The sequence below is a fragment of the Diaphorina citri genome, unplaced genomic scaffold (assembly GCF_000475195.1).
Source record: "Diaphorina citri unplaced genomic scaffold, Diaci psyllid genome assembly version 1.1 scaffold2013, whole genome shotgun sequence".
Classification (NCBI taxonomy): domain Eukaryota; kingdom Metazoa; phylum Arthropoda; class Insecta; order Hemiptera; family Psyllidae; genus Diaphorina; species Diaphorina citri.
Window position 1 is genome coordinate 1 of NW_007379439.1, and position 19,983 is coordinate 19,983.

At 36.7% G+C, this 19,983-nt stretch overlaps 1 long non-coding RNA gene across 1 annotated transcript; it reads right to left on the minus strand.

Moving 5' to 3' along the window:
• Window positions 1-2,645: 2,645 nt before the first annotated feature.
• Window positions 2,646-16,119, minus strand: LOC113471025. Its single transcript, XR_003393875.1, has 3 exons — window positions 16,056-16,119; window positions 8,592-8,711; window positions 2,646-2,709 (listed from the first exon to the last, which is right to left on the minus strand). It is a non-coding gene; the product is annotated as an uncharacterized LOC113471025 (long non-coding RNA).
• Window positions 16,120-19,983: the final 3,864 nt, after the last annotated feature.

Below are 19,983 nucleotides of genomic sequence, written 5' to 3' on the forward strand. Positions count from 1 at the left end.
CGGGAGAGAAAACTTTTCCTCTCTCGCCTAATATTTGAGTTTCGTTTATGTTTTTAGTTTGATAAATACAAGTTCGGTAGTGTATATAACATTCTAATTCAATGTTAGAACACTTTAATAAATAAAAATAAAAAAACAAGTTCGGCCATGCCTTTTCCACAAGTTTGGCCATGCCTCGGGATGAACTAGCGGGATTCCGGAGCGAAGCGACGGAATTCAGCTAGTATAGAATAAATACACGGAGCACGGCGTTCTTCGAATTTTTCCACTCTGAAATCGGTAGGTACAGTGCACTGTAGGTACGTATACCTAGATATACTTGTAGATACTAATATCTGGAAAAAGTTTTTCTTTTCCTTCCTTCCATAAAGAAAAAACTAAATAAGACACATAAAAAATAGAGAAGAACAGATAAGTAGTAAAACAATATCGAATTTGCCATAAGAAAGAGAGAGAGAGAGACAGAGGGAAAGAAGTAAAAAAAAGTACCCTACCCCTAAAAAATTGGAAAAAGTGAAAAAAAAAAAAAATAGGTAATAAATAATAACAAAACGAGAAAAATAAGCAAACAGGATACCAACAACAGAAAAATATTTGAACTATGGATCGAGGGGGGGGGATATAGGTGGAGAAGGATGAAAAAGAGAGAAGACAGGAGGAAAGGAGAAGAGAGAAGGAAGGAAAGGGGAGCCGAGGGGAAGAGAGTAGAATGCAATAGAGAGAAAGACGAAAGAAGGTGTAAAAAAATCAAGGATTTTTTTTAATTGATGGATAAACAAATGAAAAGAGAGGCGGTTGAGTAGTTTCTTATTTGACTTTACCAGTCATTTCTTATGAACAAAGAAGAAATAATGAGAGAAAGAGAGAGACAGAAAGAGAGAGAGAGAGAGAGAGAGAGAGAGAGAGAGAGAGAGAAAGAGAGAGAGAGAGAGAGACTTCAGCAGACAACAGACATTTTCAGTACAAAAAACGCACCTTCCTCAGTTGGTGCCAAAAATAATCTCCTAAAACCCTTCATCGGAAAAAAAGGACGAAGTTTTTCTGAGACGATCCTTTTTTTGAACGAGTTTTTACCAATAATGTCGGAAAAAGTGCTCAAAATCCCTCCAAGGACGTAGAAAATGGAAAATATACGTATTACATATTATCTATGTTGTATTGTGAGAATATTCTTAGAAAATGGTTTCAAGTTTTCATAATTGAAAAGAAACTGTCTTCGCAAGAAATGAAAGTATATAAAAACTATGACTTGCTTTTAATATTGTCAAGTAGTGCGTAGAACAAAGGCAGTAATTTTTTCGAGTTAAATTAAGGGGACTTTTCAGTTTTCAGTCACAGGAATACATAATAGGTATTATGTCAAAAATTGCAGGTTAAAAATTAATACTTTAACCCTTAAGTTCATACCGTATCACATATATTATGATACATGAACTTTTCGGTACCACTGCTGCGATCTGTTAGACTTTTTTTGAACTTTGTTGATTCTGAGAGGTTCTCTATACACTTGGCAACACTTTGTGATAGAGAGTTATCACTTTGTTTTAAATTTAAGAAAAACATTGCCATTTCTGTCGTGAAAACCAGCAGGTGTCTTCAGAGGAAGATTTTGTGATTTTCAAGGTAAGTTTTGATCTGGTACACTTACCCTATAGCCCTGTTGGGCCAACTAAATAACCGAGGAATGACCTGTTGCCGTTCCTAACAACAACCTTGAGAAGGGAGAAGTGGCAGCTTTCTCCGCCTTTTTGAAAAACAACAAAAAGTCCCAAGCTGTTCGAAAGCTGTGAATCTGACGGAACTTGTGAGACAGCCTATAACCGGTACGGAAAGTTAATTGGAATTATTATCGATTTTATCGCCGCAGGGAAAAATGATTAGTTTTTCATCGCGACGACAGAGATTCATTTCGGACCGCTCCAATTCCGCAGCCTCCCTTTCAGTCCCCTCTTCAATTCCGTCCTTTTCCTCCAATTCTGCAGCCCCCTTTCACTATACCCCTCCAATTTCTCATCAATGTTTCTCATCATTCTCTCTCTTCCTCTCTCTCTCTCTCTCTCTCTCTCGCTTCATAATCTCCCCCCTTTTACTCCCAGGGTCCGGTATCGGGTTACATAGAATGCCAGAAGTGCGTCTACTCCTACCACACGGCTTATTTGGAAACTTTTCGGCAGAGGGAAATTTACTCGAGGGAGGCCGCAGGGATTTTATGCCGAGGGAATTATGCAATATACTGGTTCCTAATTAAAATATCCCCCCCGCCTTGGCCTTTATTTATCAGTAGTGGGAAAAAGAGAGGAATAGAGAGGGACAGATAGGTATTGTTAATTGACTGATGAAATATTGCTATAATTTAAATAATAGTAGGTATAATAATATCTAATATCTATCTAATAATAGTATAGTGATAATAAAGCTATGATATCCCCGCTAATTACTTGTAGTGAGCTGATCGAACGAACAAAGTGAAATTCGAGTTTTTCTTTTATATAATTTTTAAGAGGTTTGATAGAGGGAACTGTAACTGCTAAGGTCTTATCGTCCCGAAAGCGAAGAGAGAAGGAAGACAGTTCAGAAGAAAGCCAGCCTTTCCGAGAACACGATTCAACTTACCTTACCACCATAATATACAGGGTAGTCGGAATTGGACAGCATAGCGGAACGCCAGCTCAGAGCTTCCTCCTTTTTCAGCTTCGGAAAATATGGCACCTGAAATTAGAGAAGAAAAATTAGTGGTTGGGAGGAAGAGCTCAGGTAAGTGCGAACTCTGCCACTAAAAGTAAGGCCAGAAGAAGAAGAAGAAGAAGAAGAAGAAGAAGAAGAAGAAGAAGAAGAAGAAGAAATATACAATATTTTATATTATCTAAATGAAAAATTCCTACTGTTTTAGATAAATAATAAATCTCCCCTTGTTATTATTAGAATAAATAGTTTTTTTTCCTTTATAACACATTGGTTATACTCGTAATAATTATTAATAAATAGCTAAAAACTAGGCTGTTCAGACTTGCTTTTCTTTTGCTAGCATTTTTTTTTTAGGAAGAACAAAACAAAAGTTTCAACTTTTTGGCTGAAAGCTTGGCGTGAAAAAAAAGTAGAAAATAAAACATTATTAATCCCTGTCAAGTGAAAATATTATTTATGAAGTGAAATCATTTCAGCGTCTAATTTGTACTTTCTATTTTAATTTAGGTACTCTCTGCTAAAGCACACACGTAGCAAGTTTGCTTCATAGAGCCAGGGATAGTTTTTTTTAAACTATATTATTTTATTATTATTTAGATATTAAAAATAAATAAATAGATATAATAATAATAATAATAATAATAATAATAATAAAACTGCTTTCATCTCATACAAATCATATTATATTATATTATGTAGATAGTCATAGGTTCTCAAGAATTTCCAGACATCTCCACTAATATTTTTGTTGTTGCACATTGCATAGGCAAAGAATATAACGGCATTCATAAAAATATCAAACTTATGGCCAGACCCACAACCTGTTTTTATAGCTATAAAAGTTAAAACTCGGTTTATATTCTGCCCTCGGCCTTACAGCTTAAACAATCTAATCAAATGAAAGTTTGTCTACATCTCTTAAACCTAGGTGTTTTTTTTTTTTTACGGACATTTATATCTAGAATTCTAGACATATTGTATATGTATGTAGATGTAGGTAGTTGATAGTTTTATACCCGGTTTAGGGTTTGAATGAAAGAAGACGTACAAGTGAAAACCTCTGCATAAGCCTAAAGGAACTAGAAATAAGTGAGGATTTATATACAGGGTGACTAAGGGACAGACATGCTAAGACACAGACCACATGAGACTAATGCCGCAGTTTCACTTTTTTTTTTTTTTTTTTTTTTTTTTTTTTTTTGAACACATTTTTTTTTTTTTCCAAGCCGACATTGTTAGTACCGTGTATAAGATTTTGTAGGTAGGTTATGTACTATGTAGTATGTATTTGTATTTGTTGAAGGGGAGCAAGGGAGAGAGGTAGAGAGAATTAAGTTTGTAATAGGAAATCTTGAAGACATGGAGAGTTTGGATGAAAAAACTAAAAAGTTTCAAACAAGATAAAGTAATAATAATATATATGTTGGTAGGTATGTATGTGGAAAAAAAATTAAACCATAAAAGGACTTTAAAGGGTTAAATTTGTATTAGACATTTTTATGCTAAAAAAAAAAGTAAAATGGAGCAAACAAGATTGCAGCAAAATCTCATCTAGCAGAATTACCTACTTATTTAAATTTTCTTCTTATACCTACCTACATAGAAACAAGTGTAGACTCCGTACCTACATAAAGACGGGACAGTATACAGTAGAACCTCGATTATTTCAACTGATTGGGACCGAGGGTAGTTGAAATAGTTGAAATTCCGTATAAAACAATGAAAAAGAGGCAAACGTTTTACATACAAAAGAAGAAAATGGTTGATAAAAAATACCCTATTTTGAACAGATTTTGGAGTTGAAATAATAGCGAGTTAAAATAATCGAGGTTCTACTGTACCTATAGTGTAAACTCTCTACCTACCTACATAAAAACGGGAGAGGAGAGCAGGGACTGGATTTTGTTGTTCTTACTTACTCGAGCATTGTCTGGGCAGAAATGGAACTGTAAAATGTCACTTGGTAGGTATGACTATGGGAAAAATGTTTTTGTTTGTTTATAGGTTTTTACGCACCTATTCGTTATGAGAAGAGTGGCCTTAAAAAGTAGTGATGCTCCTTTGAGCCCGGGAGCTTCGTAACAATAAGGCCAAAAAAAAGAGTCTTTTTTGGTGAGCTTGGTATGTAATTCGGTATAGGTATTATATTATTTTATTTACCTAGGTACATCTTATTCTAATACCCCGAGCGAAAATCGAACCCGGCGATCTAGCGCTTATAAGGCACAGGCTTGACCTACCTGCCAATAACTAGACGGGCTAAGAATTGCTATTAGAAAGAATCACAAAAGTTGTCACAATACTGTCCCTTCGATTCGATTTTCTAAATTCTTAGCTATTTTTCTTCTTCTTCTTTCTCCAAAGACTTCTTGTTTCAGTACAATAACAACAATGTTTGTTTGTCCACGTATTCTGGACTACTTCAATTTCCTAGCGGGAAGTTAGTTGCCTTTTGTTTTTTCGTCAGGAAATCTCATGTTTCCGGTTAAAAAGGGTGAGATTGTTTTCATTTCTTTTTATACTTGCATTGGCATTTCGTACCTTGTATGTATCTGTATAGCTTGTATATGTATCTTATGTAGGTAGGTTTGTATAGTTTGTACCTACATATATGTAGGTAATTTTCTCTTCAAATCTCTCTATCTCTTTCTGCAAGTAGACTGCAACAATCTTGGCCAAAGCTTCTTTCTCCAAAGACTTCTTGTTTCAGTACAATAACAACAATGTTCGTTTGTCCACGTATTCTGGACTACTTCAATTTCCTAGCGGGAAGTTAGTTGCCTTTTGTTTTTTCATCAGGAAATGTTATGTTTCCGGTTAAAAAGGGTGAGATTGTTTTCTTTTCTTTTTATACTTGCATTGGCATTTCGTACCTTGTATGTATATATCTTATGTAGGTAGGAATGTAGGTTTGTTACATAAAGGTAATTTTCTCTTCAAATCTCTCTATCTCTTTCTGCAAGTAGACTGCAACAATCTTGGCCAAAGTTAAAGGTATTGAGGAGCAGATAGGTACCTACCTACACAATAAAATTATATTTTTACTGCAGATTAGACTTTTATCAGTGAAAAGAAATCTGTGTCCATTTCGAGAACACAATATGCATTGGCTTTTTATTAGAGGTAGGTAGTAAAAGGCGAGACTGGAAACAATATAATCGGATAGGTACTGTACCTATATATAGGTAGCTATTTATATCTTTTGACCAACACATACATACATTGCACTTTTTTTTTCTTTTTTTCTATTTTTTTCATCTGAACAACAATGTCAAGAATGAATTTCAATTTTTACAAATAGGTACCTACCTAACTAGTTCATTTATGTCCGGTTTTTTTCTGATGTCCGGCGTAATTTTTTGTTTCTCGTATTGTAAAAATACAGCATTTCTTTATGAATGAAATTTTGTCAATGAAATAAAACAAAGTTTTGTTCTTCTTCTTCTTCTATTGTCTTTCCTTTACCTACATACATACTATACCTAATGCATTTCAATGTACATAATTTCTTCCTCTTTTGTCATGTCCAAAAATGAAACTCTCTCTCTCATGACTGTTTCTGGCAGTATGATATTAATTTAACCCTTGTGACTGTTTATGACATTCAAACTTGAGACGTGTAAGTTAAATTTTGACAAAGTCAGATCCAGTTCTCGAAAATTTTGCATAGTTTGTCTGTAACTTTATTTGTTTGACCATCATTATTTTATTTTCAAACGGTTTGTCCGTTTTTAGTCCGTCCTTCCTTTTTCCTTTATTATTACTAATAATAAAAGGTATAGTGGACGGACTATTGTATTCGCTTCGGTGTCTGTCTGTCAGTCAGTCCGTCAGTCAGTCAGTCAGTCTGTCCCCATAGAAGGACTTATCCAAACCTGGTCGACCTATATTTCAAATTAAAGGTCTTTTTACCAGGATCATGAAAATGGTGGTGCAAATTTTGTCCAGAAAACCATAAAGCCAAAAAACCAAAAAACTGGTTTTTGCGGGATTTTTAAATTTATCAATGAAAAGAAAATACCTAAATGTGTAGAGTTAAAATGCCTGAACTCAAAAAATAATTTTAGCCAGTTTTTTTTTTCTTCTAATTTCAGTGAAGAGAAAAAATTACTTAGCCCTTTGAGTCTCAGTTTCTATTTAACCCTCTGAGTGAGTTCTACAGTTCACTGAACCACTAGTTATAAATGATAAAAATAATAATAATAAAAAAATAATAAAAAAAAAAAACAGAGACAGGAACGACAAAAAAGAAGCAAATTTTAATAGATTTCCAGTCTCTCTCTCTTGCTCTCAAGAGATTTTTATTTTTCAACATCAGACATATATGAGCGAGAAAGAGAGAAAAATAAGAAATACATTAAAATTTAAAACATTCATGCGAGCTGAAGTGAGACGGAAAACTCACTATATGTGACTTTCTCGCTCTTATGCCATCTTCCATGTCTGTACGCTAATGGTAGGAAATGAAAGAGAAGATAAAGGAATTCATAGGAAAGACAGGGAGAGAGAGAGGTGAGAAAAATACAGAAGTGAGGTTGAGAGAGAGAGAAAGAGAGAGAGTCAAAGGGAAAAGGAGAGAGAAAAAAGAAGAAAATTGGTTTAGCCAGTTAGGCCCCCAAGATAACCAACCATTTAAAATAGGTATGTAGAGAAACCTGCCTATGTACAACTGTACATACCTCCTAGACTCCGAGAGAGAGAGAGAGAGAGAGAGAGAGAGAGAGAAAGAGAGAGAGAGAGAAAGAGAGAGAGAGAGAGCGAGAGAGAAAGAGAGAGAGAGAGAGACCTATAACCTATAAAGTTCGAATTTTTCTTGTGTTGCGATTTTATTTTTCCCCTGTAAGGCAGGGATAGGAGCGTGACTAGAGAAGCATACCCGCTGTTTGTGTTTTAGGATTGCCTTTCCAGATCCTACTACCTCTCTCCTTCTGTATGTTTTGTATTATCCCTGAGGAATACAAGAGACAAGTCAATGTTTTCAGTCATTCCTTCTTCTTTTCAATGTCTTCTCTAACTTCTTATCTTTGTTTTTATTCATTATCATTACCTATAACTATAAACCTACATAGTACTTACCTATTTATACAACATAACTACAGTATATCGTATATCTCCGCCACTATTCGTATTTTTGTTAAGTGATAATCTTAATTGAACGAACAAAGGAAGGTCTAAATTTCGGGTCTACTTAAAATACCTTCCTTCATCCTTCATCAGGTACCATCCTTCATCAGGTACCTTCCTTCATCAGGTTTATAGTGTTCATACCTATAGTTACCTGAGGTGTGAGGCAAATAAGTCCCGAATTCCAGAAATATGTCGGTAAGATGTAGATAGGTAGGTAGTTTTTTTTTTAATAGGAAATCATCATTAAAATTTAATTACAAAGACATTCTCCCAGCACTTTTCCAAACCCCCTAACAATCCTTTCCTTTACTAAAAACTTCATTTAGCATGATGAATGTCACTCTGTTGGGTTGCCAGACTTTATGCAAGGTTGTCAGGTGGCCATCTACCTAGACATTTGTGCGAGCACTAACATTTTTTCGGGAATAATTCCTCACCAAAAATGTAAATAGGAAATTAATTCAGTTAGGTTTGTATTGTACAGACAGCAAAATTAAATTCAGGTATGACATTTTTTTCAATAACCCCAAAGGTAAAAGAAAGTGGAAAAAGTAAAATTTGAATTTTTAATTTAAATATATCCGGGTAAGCTGATTCAATTTTGGAACGAGTTAGGGTAAGTCCTTTTGTCTTTTTTTTTCTTTTACTTTTTCAAAATTTTCTTTAAAATACCAGCCCTAATATCTAACAAACGAGCGAATAAAAAACCTATAATTTATAATCGTTCCAGTCAATGTCGATCGACTTGGACGTACCCTTAGGAATTCCAGCAAACTCACCTATTTTGATAATGGGAGGCAGACTGGGAACACAAGGTACGGCCACAACCAGGACAAAACCGGTCCAGAAGAATAGCATCATGAGGAGCCATTACACATTCCACTAGTCGCAGATGAGAGCTGGGAACACACAAAAATCAAAGAATCAAATCAGGAATTATAATAATTACCTATTTGTGGCCAAACCAAATAATGAATTAACGGACTACTGAGACACTTATTAAATCCCTCCAAGTTCCAAGTGTGATACCCACTAAACCACGGAGGGACACCGTGTATAAAATGTGTTTATTAGTATTTGAGACGTTCACAGAGTAAAACTCTCTTTTAGAGGGTTGGCTATCTCTTTTAGAGGTTCAGTTCTCTCTCTTAGATGGTCAGTTCTCTCTTTTAGAGGTTCAGTTCTCTCTCTTAGATGGTTAGTTCTCTCTTTTAGAGGTTCAGTTCTCTCTCTTTGGCAACCAGCCAGAGGCTGGCAGATTGTTTATGTGTTTTCTAAAGCTGGGAACAAACAAAAATCAAAGAATCAAATCATGAAATTATAATAATTACCAATTTGTGGCCAAACCAAATAATGAATTAACGGACTACGATGATAGGTACTTATTAAATCCCTCCAAGTGTGATTAAGGAGCGCGGTAGTGCTCCGCCCCGCCAAGTCAAGCAAGTTTGACCGCGCTACTAGGGATATTATACGCTACCCACTAGAGTCACTAGACCACGGAGGAATACCGTGTATAAAATGTGTTTATTAGTATTTGAGACGTTCACAGAGTAAAACACCCTTTTATAGGGTTAGCTATCTCTTTTAGAGGTTCAGTTCTCTCTCTTAGATGGTTAGTTCTCTCTTTTAGAGGTTCAGTTCTCTCTCTTAGATGGTTAATTCTCTCTTTTAGAAGGTCAGTTCTCCCTTTCATGGGGTAATTTCCTGTTTGGTAGTTCCTTCTCTAAGAGGCTTATTTCAAAAGGGGCTAAACCAATACTTTTCTTCACCCTGTAATGTGTTTATTAGTTGAAAAGTGAGTAAGTGAGACGTTCCTGTAAAGCTCTCTTTTATAAGGTGCAATATAGTCAGGAAGCTCTCTCTAATATGCAAGTAAGCTCCATACCTCCACGTTCCGGTAAAGCTCTCTTTTATAAGGTGCAATATAGTCAGGAAGCTCTCTCTAATATGCAAGTAAGTAAGCTCCATACCTCCTATGTAAATGAGGATGTGAGTCATGTGACGGTATGCATAGCAAATGAGGGCAAGCAACCTCTATTGAAAGTGCATCGTATCAGCGAAAAAACACGATTTTCCTAGACCAGAATATGTTATCTACAATTTGAGGAAAAGAGTTCACTTCCGAGAATATGTTATGGTAGTATACTTTACTTGCATTTCGGATACCCACCAAAATACAGAACGTAGGAAAAAAGGGAAATAAAATTTACATGAGGAAATAAATACATTATAGTGTGGGTTACTAAGGTTACTCACCTACACTTTTCTGACTTTATTAAATTTTGCTGAAATCAAATTTAAATTTCAGTTTGTACCTGTGAGTCATGTGACAGTATGCATAGCGAATGAGGACAAGCAACCTCTATTGAAAGTGCATCGTATCAGCGAAAAAACACGATTTTCCTAGACCAGAATATGTTATCTAAAATTTGTGGAAAAGTGATGTTCACTTCCGAGAATATGTTATGGTAGTATACTTTACTTGCATTTCGGATACCCACCAAAATACACAACGTAGGAAAAAAGGAAATAAAATTTACATGAGGAAATAAATACATACATATAGTGTGGGTTACTAAGGTTACTCACCTACACTTTTCTGACTTTATTAAATTTTGCTGAAATCAAATTTAAATTTCAGTTTGTACCTAACGTATACTACTTACCATTACTACCTACCTATGTATGGAAGTATTGCATGGACTTAGTTGGATAGGTAAGTAATGAAAGAAAACTACTAAATGGTATGAAAATAACATTTTTCCAAGACGTTTGCTATAAATAGAGGGAACTGTAACAACGGAGCTCTTATCGTCCCGCAATCAAAGATATCTAGAAAGATCAGGAGAAAGCCAGCCGTTCCAAGAACGAACCTTTAATAAATTAACGGACTACTGAGATACTTATTAAATCCCTCCAAGTGTGATACCCAGCACTAGACCACGGAGAGACACCGTGTATAAAATGTGTTTATTAGTATTTGAGACGTTCACAGAGTAAAACACCCTTTTAGAGGGTTAGCTATCTCTTTTAGAGGTTCAGTTCTCTCTCTTAGATGGTTAGTTGTCTCTTTTAGAAGGTCAGTTCTCCCTTTTATGGGGTAATTTCCTGTTTGGTAGTTCCTTCTCTAAGAGGCTTTTATTTCAAAAGGGGCTAAACCAATACTTTTCTTCACCCTGTAATGTGTTTATTAGTTGAAAAGTGAGACGTTCCTGTAAAGCTCTCTTTTATAAGGTGCAATATAGTCAGGAAGCTCTCTCTAATATGCAAGTAAGCTCCATACCTCCTATGTAAATGAGGTGTGAGTCATGTGACAGTATGCATAGCAAATGAGGGCAAGCAACCTCTATCCTCTATTGAAAGTGCATCGTATCAGCGAAAAAACACGATTTTCCTAGACCAGAATATGTTATCTAAAATTTGTGGAAAAGAGTTCACTTCCGAGAATATGTTATGGTATAGTATACTTTACTTGCATTTCGGATACCCACCAAAGTACACAACGTAGGAAAAAAGGGAAATGAAATTTACATGAGGAAATAAATACATAATATAAGGTGGGTTACTAAGGTTACTCACCTACACTTTTCTGACTTTATTAAATTTTGCTGAAATCAAATTTAATTTTCAGTATGTACGTACGTATAGCGTATACTACCTATGTATGGAAGTATTGCATGGACATAATTAGATATATATAGGTAAGTAATGAAAGAAAACTAGCTGCATAATGTTATTTTACATTTTTCCAAGACGTTTGATTAGAGAGAACTGTAACAACGGAGCTCTTATCGTCCCGCAATCAAAGATATCTAGAAAGATCAGGAGAAAGCCAGCCGTTCCAAGAACGAACCTTACATTGGGAAAAGAGAAAATGGAAGAGGAGAAAGAATATGGAAGGAGACGGAGCAAAGAAGGGAAGGAGATGGAGGAAATTCAAGAATGGGAGGAGAATGAATAAAAATAAGAGAAGGGATAGGAAGATAAGAGGAGGAGAAGGAGGAGGAGGAGGAGGAGAAAAGAGGAAGCACCAAAACCCGACGACAAACATAAGTGCGGAGTATGCATTTTCATAGGAATGAGATTAGACAAAAAAAAAAAAAAAAAAAAAGGTACAGTATCAACAATGATCAGCTTGTACCAGCTGTTTTGATAGAGTCAGGTTAAACTGTTGATACCATTAACTACATACCTATTAAAAGACAAAACTGTTAATAGTATTGAGACTACCTAAATGTAAATGCATAACATAATGAGTTATAATGACGTATAACCCAAGATACTTATTCCTTGTGTGATTGGCTATTTCCTTTAACAACTTTAACTATTACTAGTTCTTAAGTGACTTTTTATCGTCTACCCAACTATTATTTTGGAGATATTTTTAGAGGAATAATTGTTTGTGTTCAGGAAAAAGTGAAGCTGATGTGATCTACCTATAACTAAGGAAGTATTAGGTATGTTGCTGATGCGTGAAACCTTCCATCTCAAAGTGTGCAACATTTTAATCTCAAACTATACAACTTTGGCTATTTGAAACCATACGTCTAATGTTCTCATTGTTTCAGTGGTCTTGTCGTTTGGAAACCTTTCACAATGACTCCACAAATTTATTGCCTGTTCTTTTCACCTCCTCTTTTTCGTTCATGTTTTCACATAAAGTTCAAACAAGAGACGCCTTTGACAGAATTGGGAGCAACAATAACTCTTTCCTTTCATTGTTTTTGCTGATTTTTAGAAAATATCCGATACCAGTACCTAGCTACCTAGTGTTTAGTCAAAATTTGAAAGAGAATAACAGTAACACACAGATTTATAAAAATATGGTTCTTCTTCTTAAGTAATGAAAGAAAACTAGCTGCATAATGTTATTTTACATTTTTCCAAGACGTTTGCTATAGAGGGAACTGTAACAACGGAGGTCTTATCGTCCCGCAATCAAAGATATCTAGAAAGATCAGGAGAAAGCCAGCCGTTCCAAGAACGAACCTTGTCTGTTTAGGACAAACTTCATTTTTTTTTTTTTTTAATTTAAACAGGTCTTGTTTATTGTTCCATAAAATGTAATGTTATTACCAATTAAATATATAAGACCTTGTTTAGACTGCGAGAGTAAAGGGACTTTTCAGTCCTATGCTGGTAGTATAAACAAGGTATATTCTATTCTATGTCTTCTTCTTCTTCTTCTTCTTCTTCTTCTTCTTCTTCGTCTTCCCCTTTTTATTTTCCCTCCATTTCTTGGTCTTCTCCTCTTCCTCCTCCTTCTTCATCTCTTTCTCCTAACACTTCCTGTTCTTTTCCCTCCATTTCTGGCATTTCATGTTGAAAAGAACTAGATATTTAAGTTTCATCCCAAACCTTGGAGGGTATTCACTGTATTCAGGGGTCAGAGGTCTCAGAAGTCCAACAGTTCTTGGTGGTATTATTACCATCAATAGCAGTTCTAAGAAGGCCTTCTGTTGAGAAATTTATAACTCTCGAAATTGAAGGAAGAGGAGAAGACGACGAGTCTTCCCCTTTTTATTTTCCCTCCATTTCTTGGTCTTCTTCTCCTCCTCCTTCTTCATCTCTTTCTCCTAACACTTCCTGTTATTTTCCCTCCATTTCTGGTATTTCATGTTGAAAAAAACTACATATTAAGTTCATCCCAAACCTTGGAGGGTATTCAGGGGTCAGAGATCTCAGAAGTCCAACAGTTCTTGGTGGTATATTATTACCATCAATAGCAGTTCTAAGAAGGCCTTCTGTTGAGAAATTTATAACTCTCGAAATTGAAGGAAGAGGAGAAGACGACGAAGAAAAGGAAAAAAAGAAGATGAAGATACTAAGAGAGAGAGAGAGAGAGAGAGAGAGAGAGAGAGAGAGAGAGAGAGAGAGAGAGAGAGAGAGGGGGGGGGAGAGAGAGCGAAGAAAAGGAAAAAAGAAGATGAAGATACTAAGAGAGAGAGAAAGAAGAGGAGGAAGAAGTAGACAGGGGAAGAAAACATTAATTTGTGAGTCATAAAAAAAAACTACTTACATTAAGATTATTAAAACTGTTTTAATTTTATTTCTCGGTCCATTTGCACAAGTTTTACAGCTTCCATTCTCGTAATCTGGATAGAATATTCCACTGTTCAGCTTTTGCATGCATTACTGTTTTAACCTCCAGATGCTCTTTGTAGAAGATTAACCCATCCTTTAGGACTGTTTAGCCCCTACACCTAAGCCTCAGATTGGGCTCAAGATATGGAGTTAAGCTGTCCAGAAGCTCTTGGTTCACAAACTGTTAATGTTGGCTTACCTAGTTGGATAGTGGGGGTAAAGTGCCTCGGAACAGCTTTCGAATTATGTAAATACTTGGCCTAGTTCAAGCCTGCTAGCGTACCGTACAGTCGTCTTCCTACGGTCAATGTAGGTAAATAGACCAAATCGACTGGCAGTAGTCCATTTGGTTCTGAATGTCAAAAGTGTTAAACTAATAAGAAATAGAGTTTCCTTTATGTATTTTTAATTCCGTCGATAACTCCGCCCTTCGTAATTTGTCATAAAGAAATATTTCTACAACACATACTCGTAAATAAACACCTAAATAAATCCAACTGTCATGTTCATGTATTGTGATTTTCCAGTTTTCCCGCTAAATAAGTAGCTTTAGAGCTTTACAATGAACGAGAATACCACTTAGAGAAAGAAGTTCAAGTTTTTGGAATGCCAATAGCAAAAGTATAATAGGGTACCGTTTACACAATACATATAATATATAGGGTACCGTGCTCACACAAACCAATCGTCTTCATACTTTTTGACATGTCACTTTTCATCTCCGGATGATAAATTCAGTTCCCGTCCTGAAAACTATTTCAGCAGAAAATGTTTTTCAATCAGGAAAATTGCTTTCCAAGAAATATCGTCAAGTTTATTTAGGTCCCCCCCCGCATGGTTACTCTCCCCATACCTTTTCCACTCAAAAATGTCCAAATAGAAAACTAGGGGTTTCCATTTGTGTGAAGTTGTGAATCAAAGTTTTTTTTCTACTTTCCTTTGTGTAGTTTTTCGACATTTGTCCAAACGTCAAGTCACCCCTGCCATCTTGCTGACTCCACACATAGTCGATCGGCCGTCGATTGACGACGATTTACGTCGATTCACAATAAATTCACGTCGATTGACGGCCGTCGGCTATCTGTGGACACAACTTTAGGTTGCAAATCCACAAAGTCTCACACCCGTATTTACTAACAAAAAAATCTCTCTTTTAAGTCAGACTGAAGGCAATTTTGGCCAATCAGATGTTTGGAATTGATACTTCAATGCGACTTGAGAGTCTTGAGACCAGTATTTTTTCCGATCATCAGACCAAATCGCGAGAGATGTTCACTCTACGTAGGAAAGTCCCAACGAAAATTCCTACAGTGTTGGTGTAAAATACCTATATCTACTTATTTATCTACCTATGTATATCCTGTGGTGACCTGACAATGTTTAACCCCACTGTTAGCGTAATCCTACACCTAGATTAGGTCGTCACCCCAGAAAGTTATTGAAATTGATACTTCAATGCGACTTGAGACTCTTGAGAGTCTTGAGACCAGTATTTTTTCCGATCATCAGACCAAATCGCGAGAGATCTTTCACTCTACGTAGGAAAGTCCCAACGGAAATTCCTACAGTGTTGGTGTAAAATACCTACCTATATCTACTTATTTATCTACCTAATGTATATCCTGTGGTGACCTGACAATGTTTAACCCCACTGTTAGCGTAATCCTACACCTAGATTAGGTCGTCACCCCAGAAAGTTATACATGTGTATTGTAAGCCACACCGCACAGACTTGAGCGCAGGTGACAATTCCCTTACGTAACCACAATACATGTCATAAGGCTTATCTGTAGGTATGTGAATATACCTACATGGGTATGTATCATTTGCTCCTATTTTTATACATAGAATAAAACGAATATTTTTTTTTTTTTAATTTATTTTTTTTTTACCAACCAAGGTTAGGTACTGATTTTTGATTGCACTGTGCCATTTACTTAATTCTCAATTTCAAAGCAACTCAAATTCTCTTGTACTACTAAGTTATACGTACACAGATCAAATTTTTAACTATCCTAAGAAAACCTACTAATAAATTTATTTAAGAAATAATAAGTTAAAAGAACTGATTCTGTGCTGATTAATCTAACAGCTTCCCTCATTAATATTCAAACCGATAATATAACAGCTTATACTTAATTAATCTAGCCGCTTACCTGGTTAATCTAAGGAGAAAAACATCGTAAAATTACCACGAGAAATAATAGATCAGAAACACAGCCTGATTAACCTAACAGCTTCCCTTATTAATATTCAAACCGATAGTATAACAGCTTATAGGTACTTAATTAATCTAGCCGCTTACCTGGTTAATCTAAGGAGAAAAACATCGTAAAATTACCACGAGAAATAATAGATCAGAAACACAGCTCTCTGACTCTTCTTCTTTCTCTCTCTCTGTCTATGTTTTTAGGTGAAGTTTAACGTCATTGTATAACTGCTATCAGGATTTTGGTGGCGGGAGCTACCTCCTCCTCCTTCTCACGTATAATAGTCCCCAAAGTTCTGATCAATTCAAAAATCTACTGACCATATTTTCCCTATAAAAAAAAAGTTTAGACAAACAGAGTTTGCCGATTTTCTGGGTCACACGGTAGGTATTATTAGCTAAGTATTGTACCTACCTTGTACCTAGCTATTGAAATACTCAAGTATCTACCTACCTATGCCTTATCTATTTATGTAGTTATTAAGTAGCTAGGTACATATAAGTACATTCCGTATCGGTGTGATTATGTACTCTTTATATGTACCTATGTACATACATACTTCAATACATACCTACTTATGTCTATAGGTATATACCTACTTAAGTACTTACATATGTATTTATGTCTAGGTTACCTATATGTAGCTCTTGACACCATTTTCTACGCGCGTTAGAAAGAGATTGCCTCCTCTCCTTATCTCTCTCTCTCTCCTTCCCTTTCTTCAACTCTCTCTATCTCTCTCTCTCCTTCCCTTTCTTCAACTCTCTCTCTCTCCTTCCCTTTCTTCAACTCTCTCTATCTCTCTCTCTCCTTCCCTTTCTTCAACTCTCTCTCTCTCTCCTTCCCTTTCTTCAACTCTCTCTAACTCTCTCTCTCCTTCCCTTTGTTCAACTCTCTCTATCTCTCCTTCCCTTTCTTCAACTCTCTCTAACTCTCTCTCTCCTTCCCTTTCTTCAACTCTCTCTCTCTCCTTCCCTTTCTTCAACTCTCTCTATCTCTCTCTCTCCTTCCCTTTCTTCAACTCTCTCTCTCTCTCCTTCCCTTTCTTCAACTCTCTCTAACTCTCTCTCTCCTTCCCTTTCTTCAACTCTCTCTATCTCTCTCTCTCCTTCCCTTTCTTCAACTCTCTCTATCTCTCTCTCTCCTTCCCTTTGTTCAACTCTCTCTATCTCTCTCTCTCCTTCCCTTTGTTCAACTCTCTCTATCTCTCTCTCTCCTTCCCTTTCTTCAACTCTCTCTATCTCTCTCTCTCCTTCCCTTTCTTCAACTCTCTCTCTCTCTCCTTCCCTTTCTTCAACTCTCTCTCTCTCTCTCCTTCCCTTTCTTCAACTCTCTCTATCTCTCTCTCTCTCCTTCCCTTTCTTCAACTCTCTCTCTCTCTCCTTCCCTTTCTTCAACTCTCTCTCTCTCTCCTTCCCTTTCTTCAACTCTCTCTCTCTCTCCTTCCCTTTCTTCAACTCTCTCTATCTCTCTCTCTCTCCTTCCCTTTCTTCAACTCTCTCTCTCTCTCCTTCCCTTTCTTCAACCCTCTCTCTCTATCTCTCTCTCTCCTTCCCTTTCTTCAACTCTCTCTATCTCTATCTCTCTCTCTCTCTTCCTTTCTTTCTTTATCAAACTCATTCAAAGAAGTTTGATTGAGAGAGATGTAACAACAGAGGTCTTATCATCCCGATTTCTCAGAGAGAAGGAAGACAGGATAGGTGAAAGTCACAGCCGTAGGAACTAATGTGTGTTTTTTCTTAATGTTATTGTTTCCTGTTGTTATTAATGTTGTTGTGGTTGATGGCGTTGTTGTTATTGTTGGTGTTTTGGTCGTTTTTGGTGGTGATTGTTGTTGTTGTTGTTGTTGCTAACGTTGGCGACTACATCTTCGTTTCTACAGGATTGGTCCATGGTTGTTGTTGTTGATGGTGGTGGTGGTGGTGGTGGTGGTGTTGGTGGTGGTGGTTGTGGTGGTGGTGGTGGTGGTGGTGGTGTTGTTATTGTTATTGAAGTTTATTTTATACCACATTAACAATAAAATGTTCATTATTATGTTTAGGATAAAGGTCGCCCCGAGCGGAAATCAAACCTGTGACTTTGTGCTTAAAAGACAGACGGGTTACCTTCTAAGCTCACTAGGCTGGCAGTGTGCTTACTACCTGTCCTGAGTGTGCTTAAAGCAGCTGTATACGTAACATAGTTATTACTTTCTATTACTACAGTATAGCGAGCTATACTAGTAATGAAAGTATTTATATGATAGGATGAAGGGTTATGTCTACACCTGACGTACTGACCACTACCTTACTTGCCCTTCCACCCTTGCACCCTTCTACTTAACCACAACCCTCTAACCCAGTGGTTCTCAAACTTTTTTGCATGGCGCCCCCTTTGGGCAAGAAATAACGCCCCCCCCTACTTTCTATTACTACAGTATAGCGAGCTATACTAGTAATGAAAGTATTTTTATGATAGGATGAAGGGTTATGTTTACACCTGACGTACTGACCACTACCTTACTTGCCCTTCCACCTTTCTACCTAACCACAACCCTCTAACCCAGTGGTTCTCAAACTTTTTTGCATGGCGCCCCCTTTGGGCATATTTTCACGCCCCCCCCACCTTACCTAACCCCTCGGTATATTATTTTTACCCGTAGGTTTTATGGAATAACAAAACGAGAATTTGAAACTTTGAGATTTTTTTTTTATATTCAAGTAAGTAGGTTACCTACCTATTTATAGGTTTTATGAAATAACAAAACGAACCAACCTCAGTGGCTCAAGCAGTTAGCGCGGGAGGAATTTCAGAACTGGAGGGTCCCACCCCAGAAACCTACACCCAGAAAAAAAAGTGTGTAGGAGAGAGAAAAAGTGGGTAGAGGAGGAGGAGGAGGAGGGAAAAAATGGGTATAGGAGATAGAGAAAAAATTGGTAGGGGGAGAAACTGCATGTAGAAGAGCAAGAAAAAATGGGTAGTAGAGGGAAAATAAGTGGGCAGAAGAGAGGGAAAAAGTGGGTAGAAGAGAGGGAAAAAGTGGGTAGGAGAGAGGGAAAAAGTGAGTAGAAGGGAGGGGAAAAAGTGGGTAGGAGAGAGGGAAAAAGTGAGTAGAAGGGAGGGGAAAAAGTGGGTAGAAGAGAGGGACAAAAGTGGGTAGAAGAGAGGGAAAAAGTGGGTAGAAGAGAGGGAAAAAATCTGGTGTGAACATCACACGACTTTCCTTATCCTATTGAATGATGCTTATTTTTATGTTCTATTGTAACTTTTACAATATCTCTAACCGTTTAGTCAGTATAGCTGAACATCGCCAAAAAACGGTCGAAATCTGTCCAAAAGCGGTCAAAATACCGCCAAGCGCAGAAAACATCTCAACCAAACGTTTTGTGTTGCATCCTTGTCACATTTGTGAACTACATACCAAATTTCAAGTCTCTAGCTCATGCCGTCCCCGACGTAGAAGGGCAACACAAGTTAAAACAATATTGTTTCAACTTGTTCTGCATCAGCTTCTAAGCGGCGCAGCGGGCGTGTAAGAAATCTCAGTTACTTTTTACTTTCCGGCTTCGGAAGGCGATCGTTTGAAGAGTTTATCTCTTGTACCTAGTTATTTATAAACAAATTTTCTATCTTGTGCAAACACAATCATCACCACTGGAGCCCTTGGGAATTAATTTGGACGGAAGAAAGGATCTATCTGTTTTTCCTTCCATTCTCTCTCTCTCTCCCTATCTCTCTCTTTCTCTCCCTCTCTCCCTATCTCTCTCTCTCCCTATTTCTCTCTCTCCCTATCTCTTTCTCTCTCAAATCCATTGTTTCTCTCTATTCCTCTCTGTCTGTTTTTCCTTCCTTTTTCTCCATCCTTTTCTCTCTCCGTCTATCTTATCACCCTTTT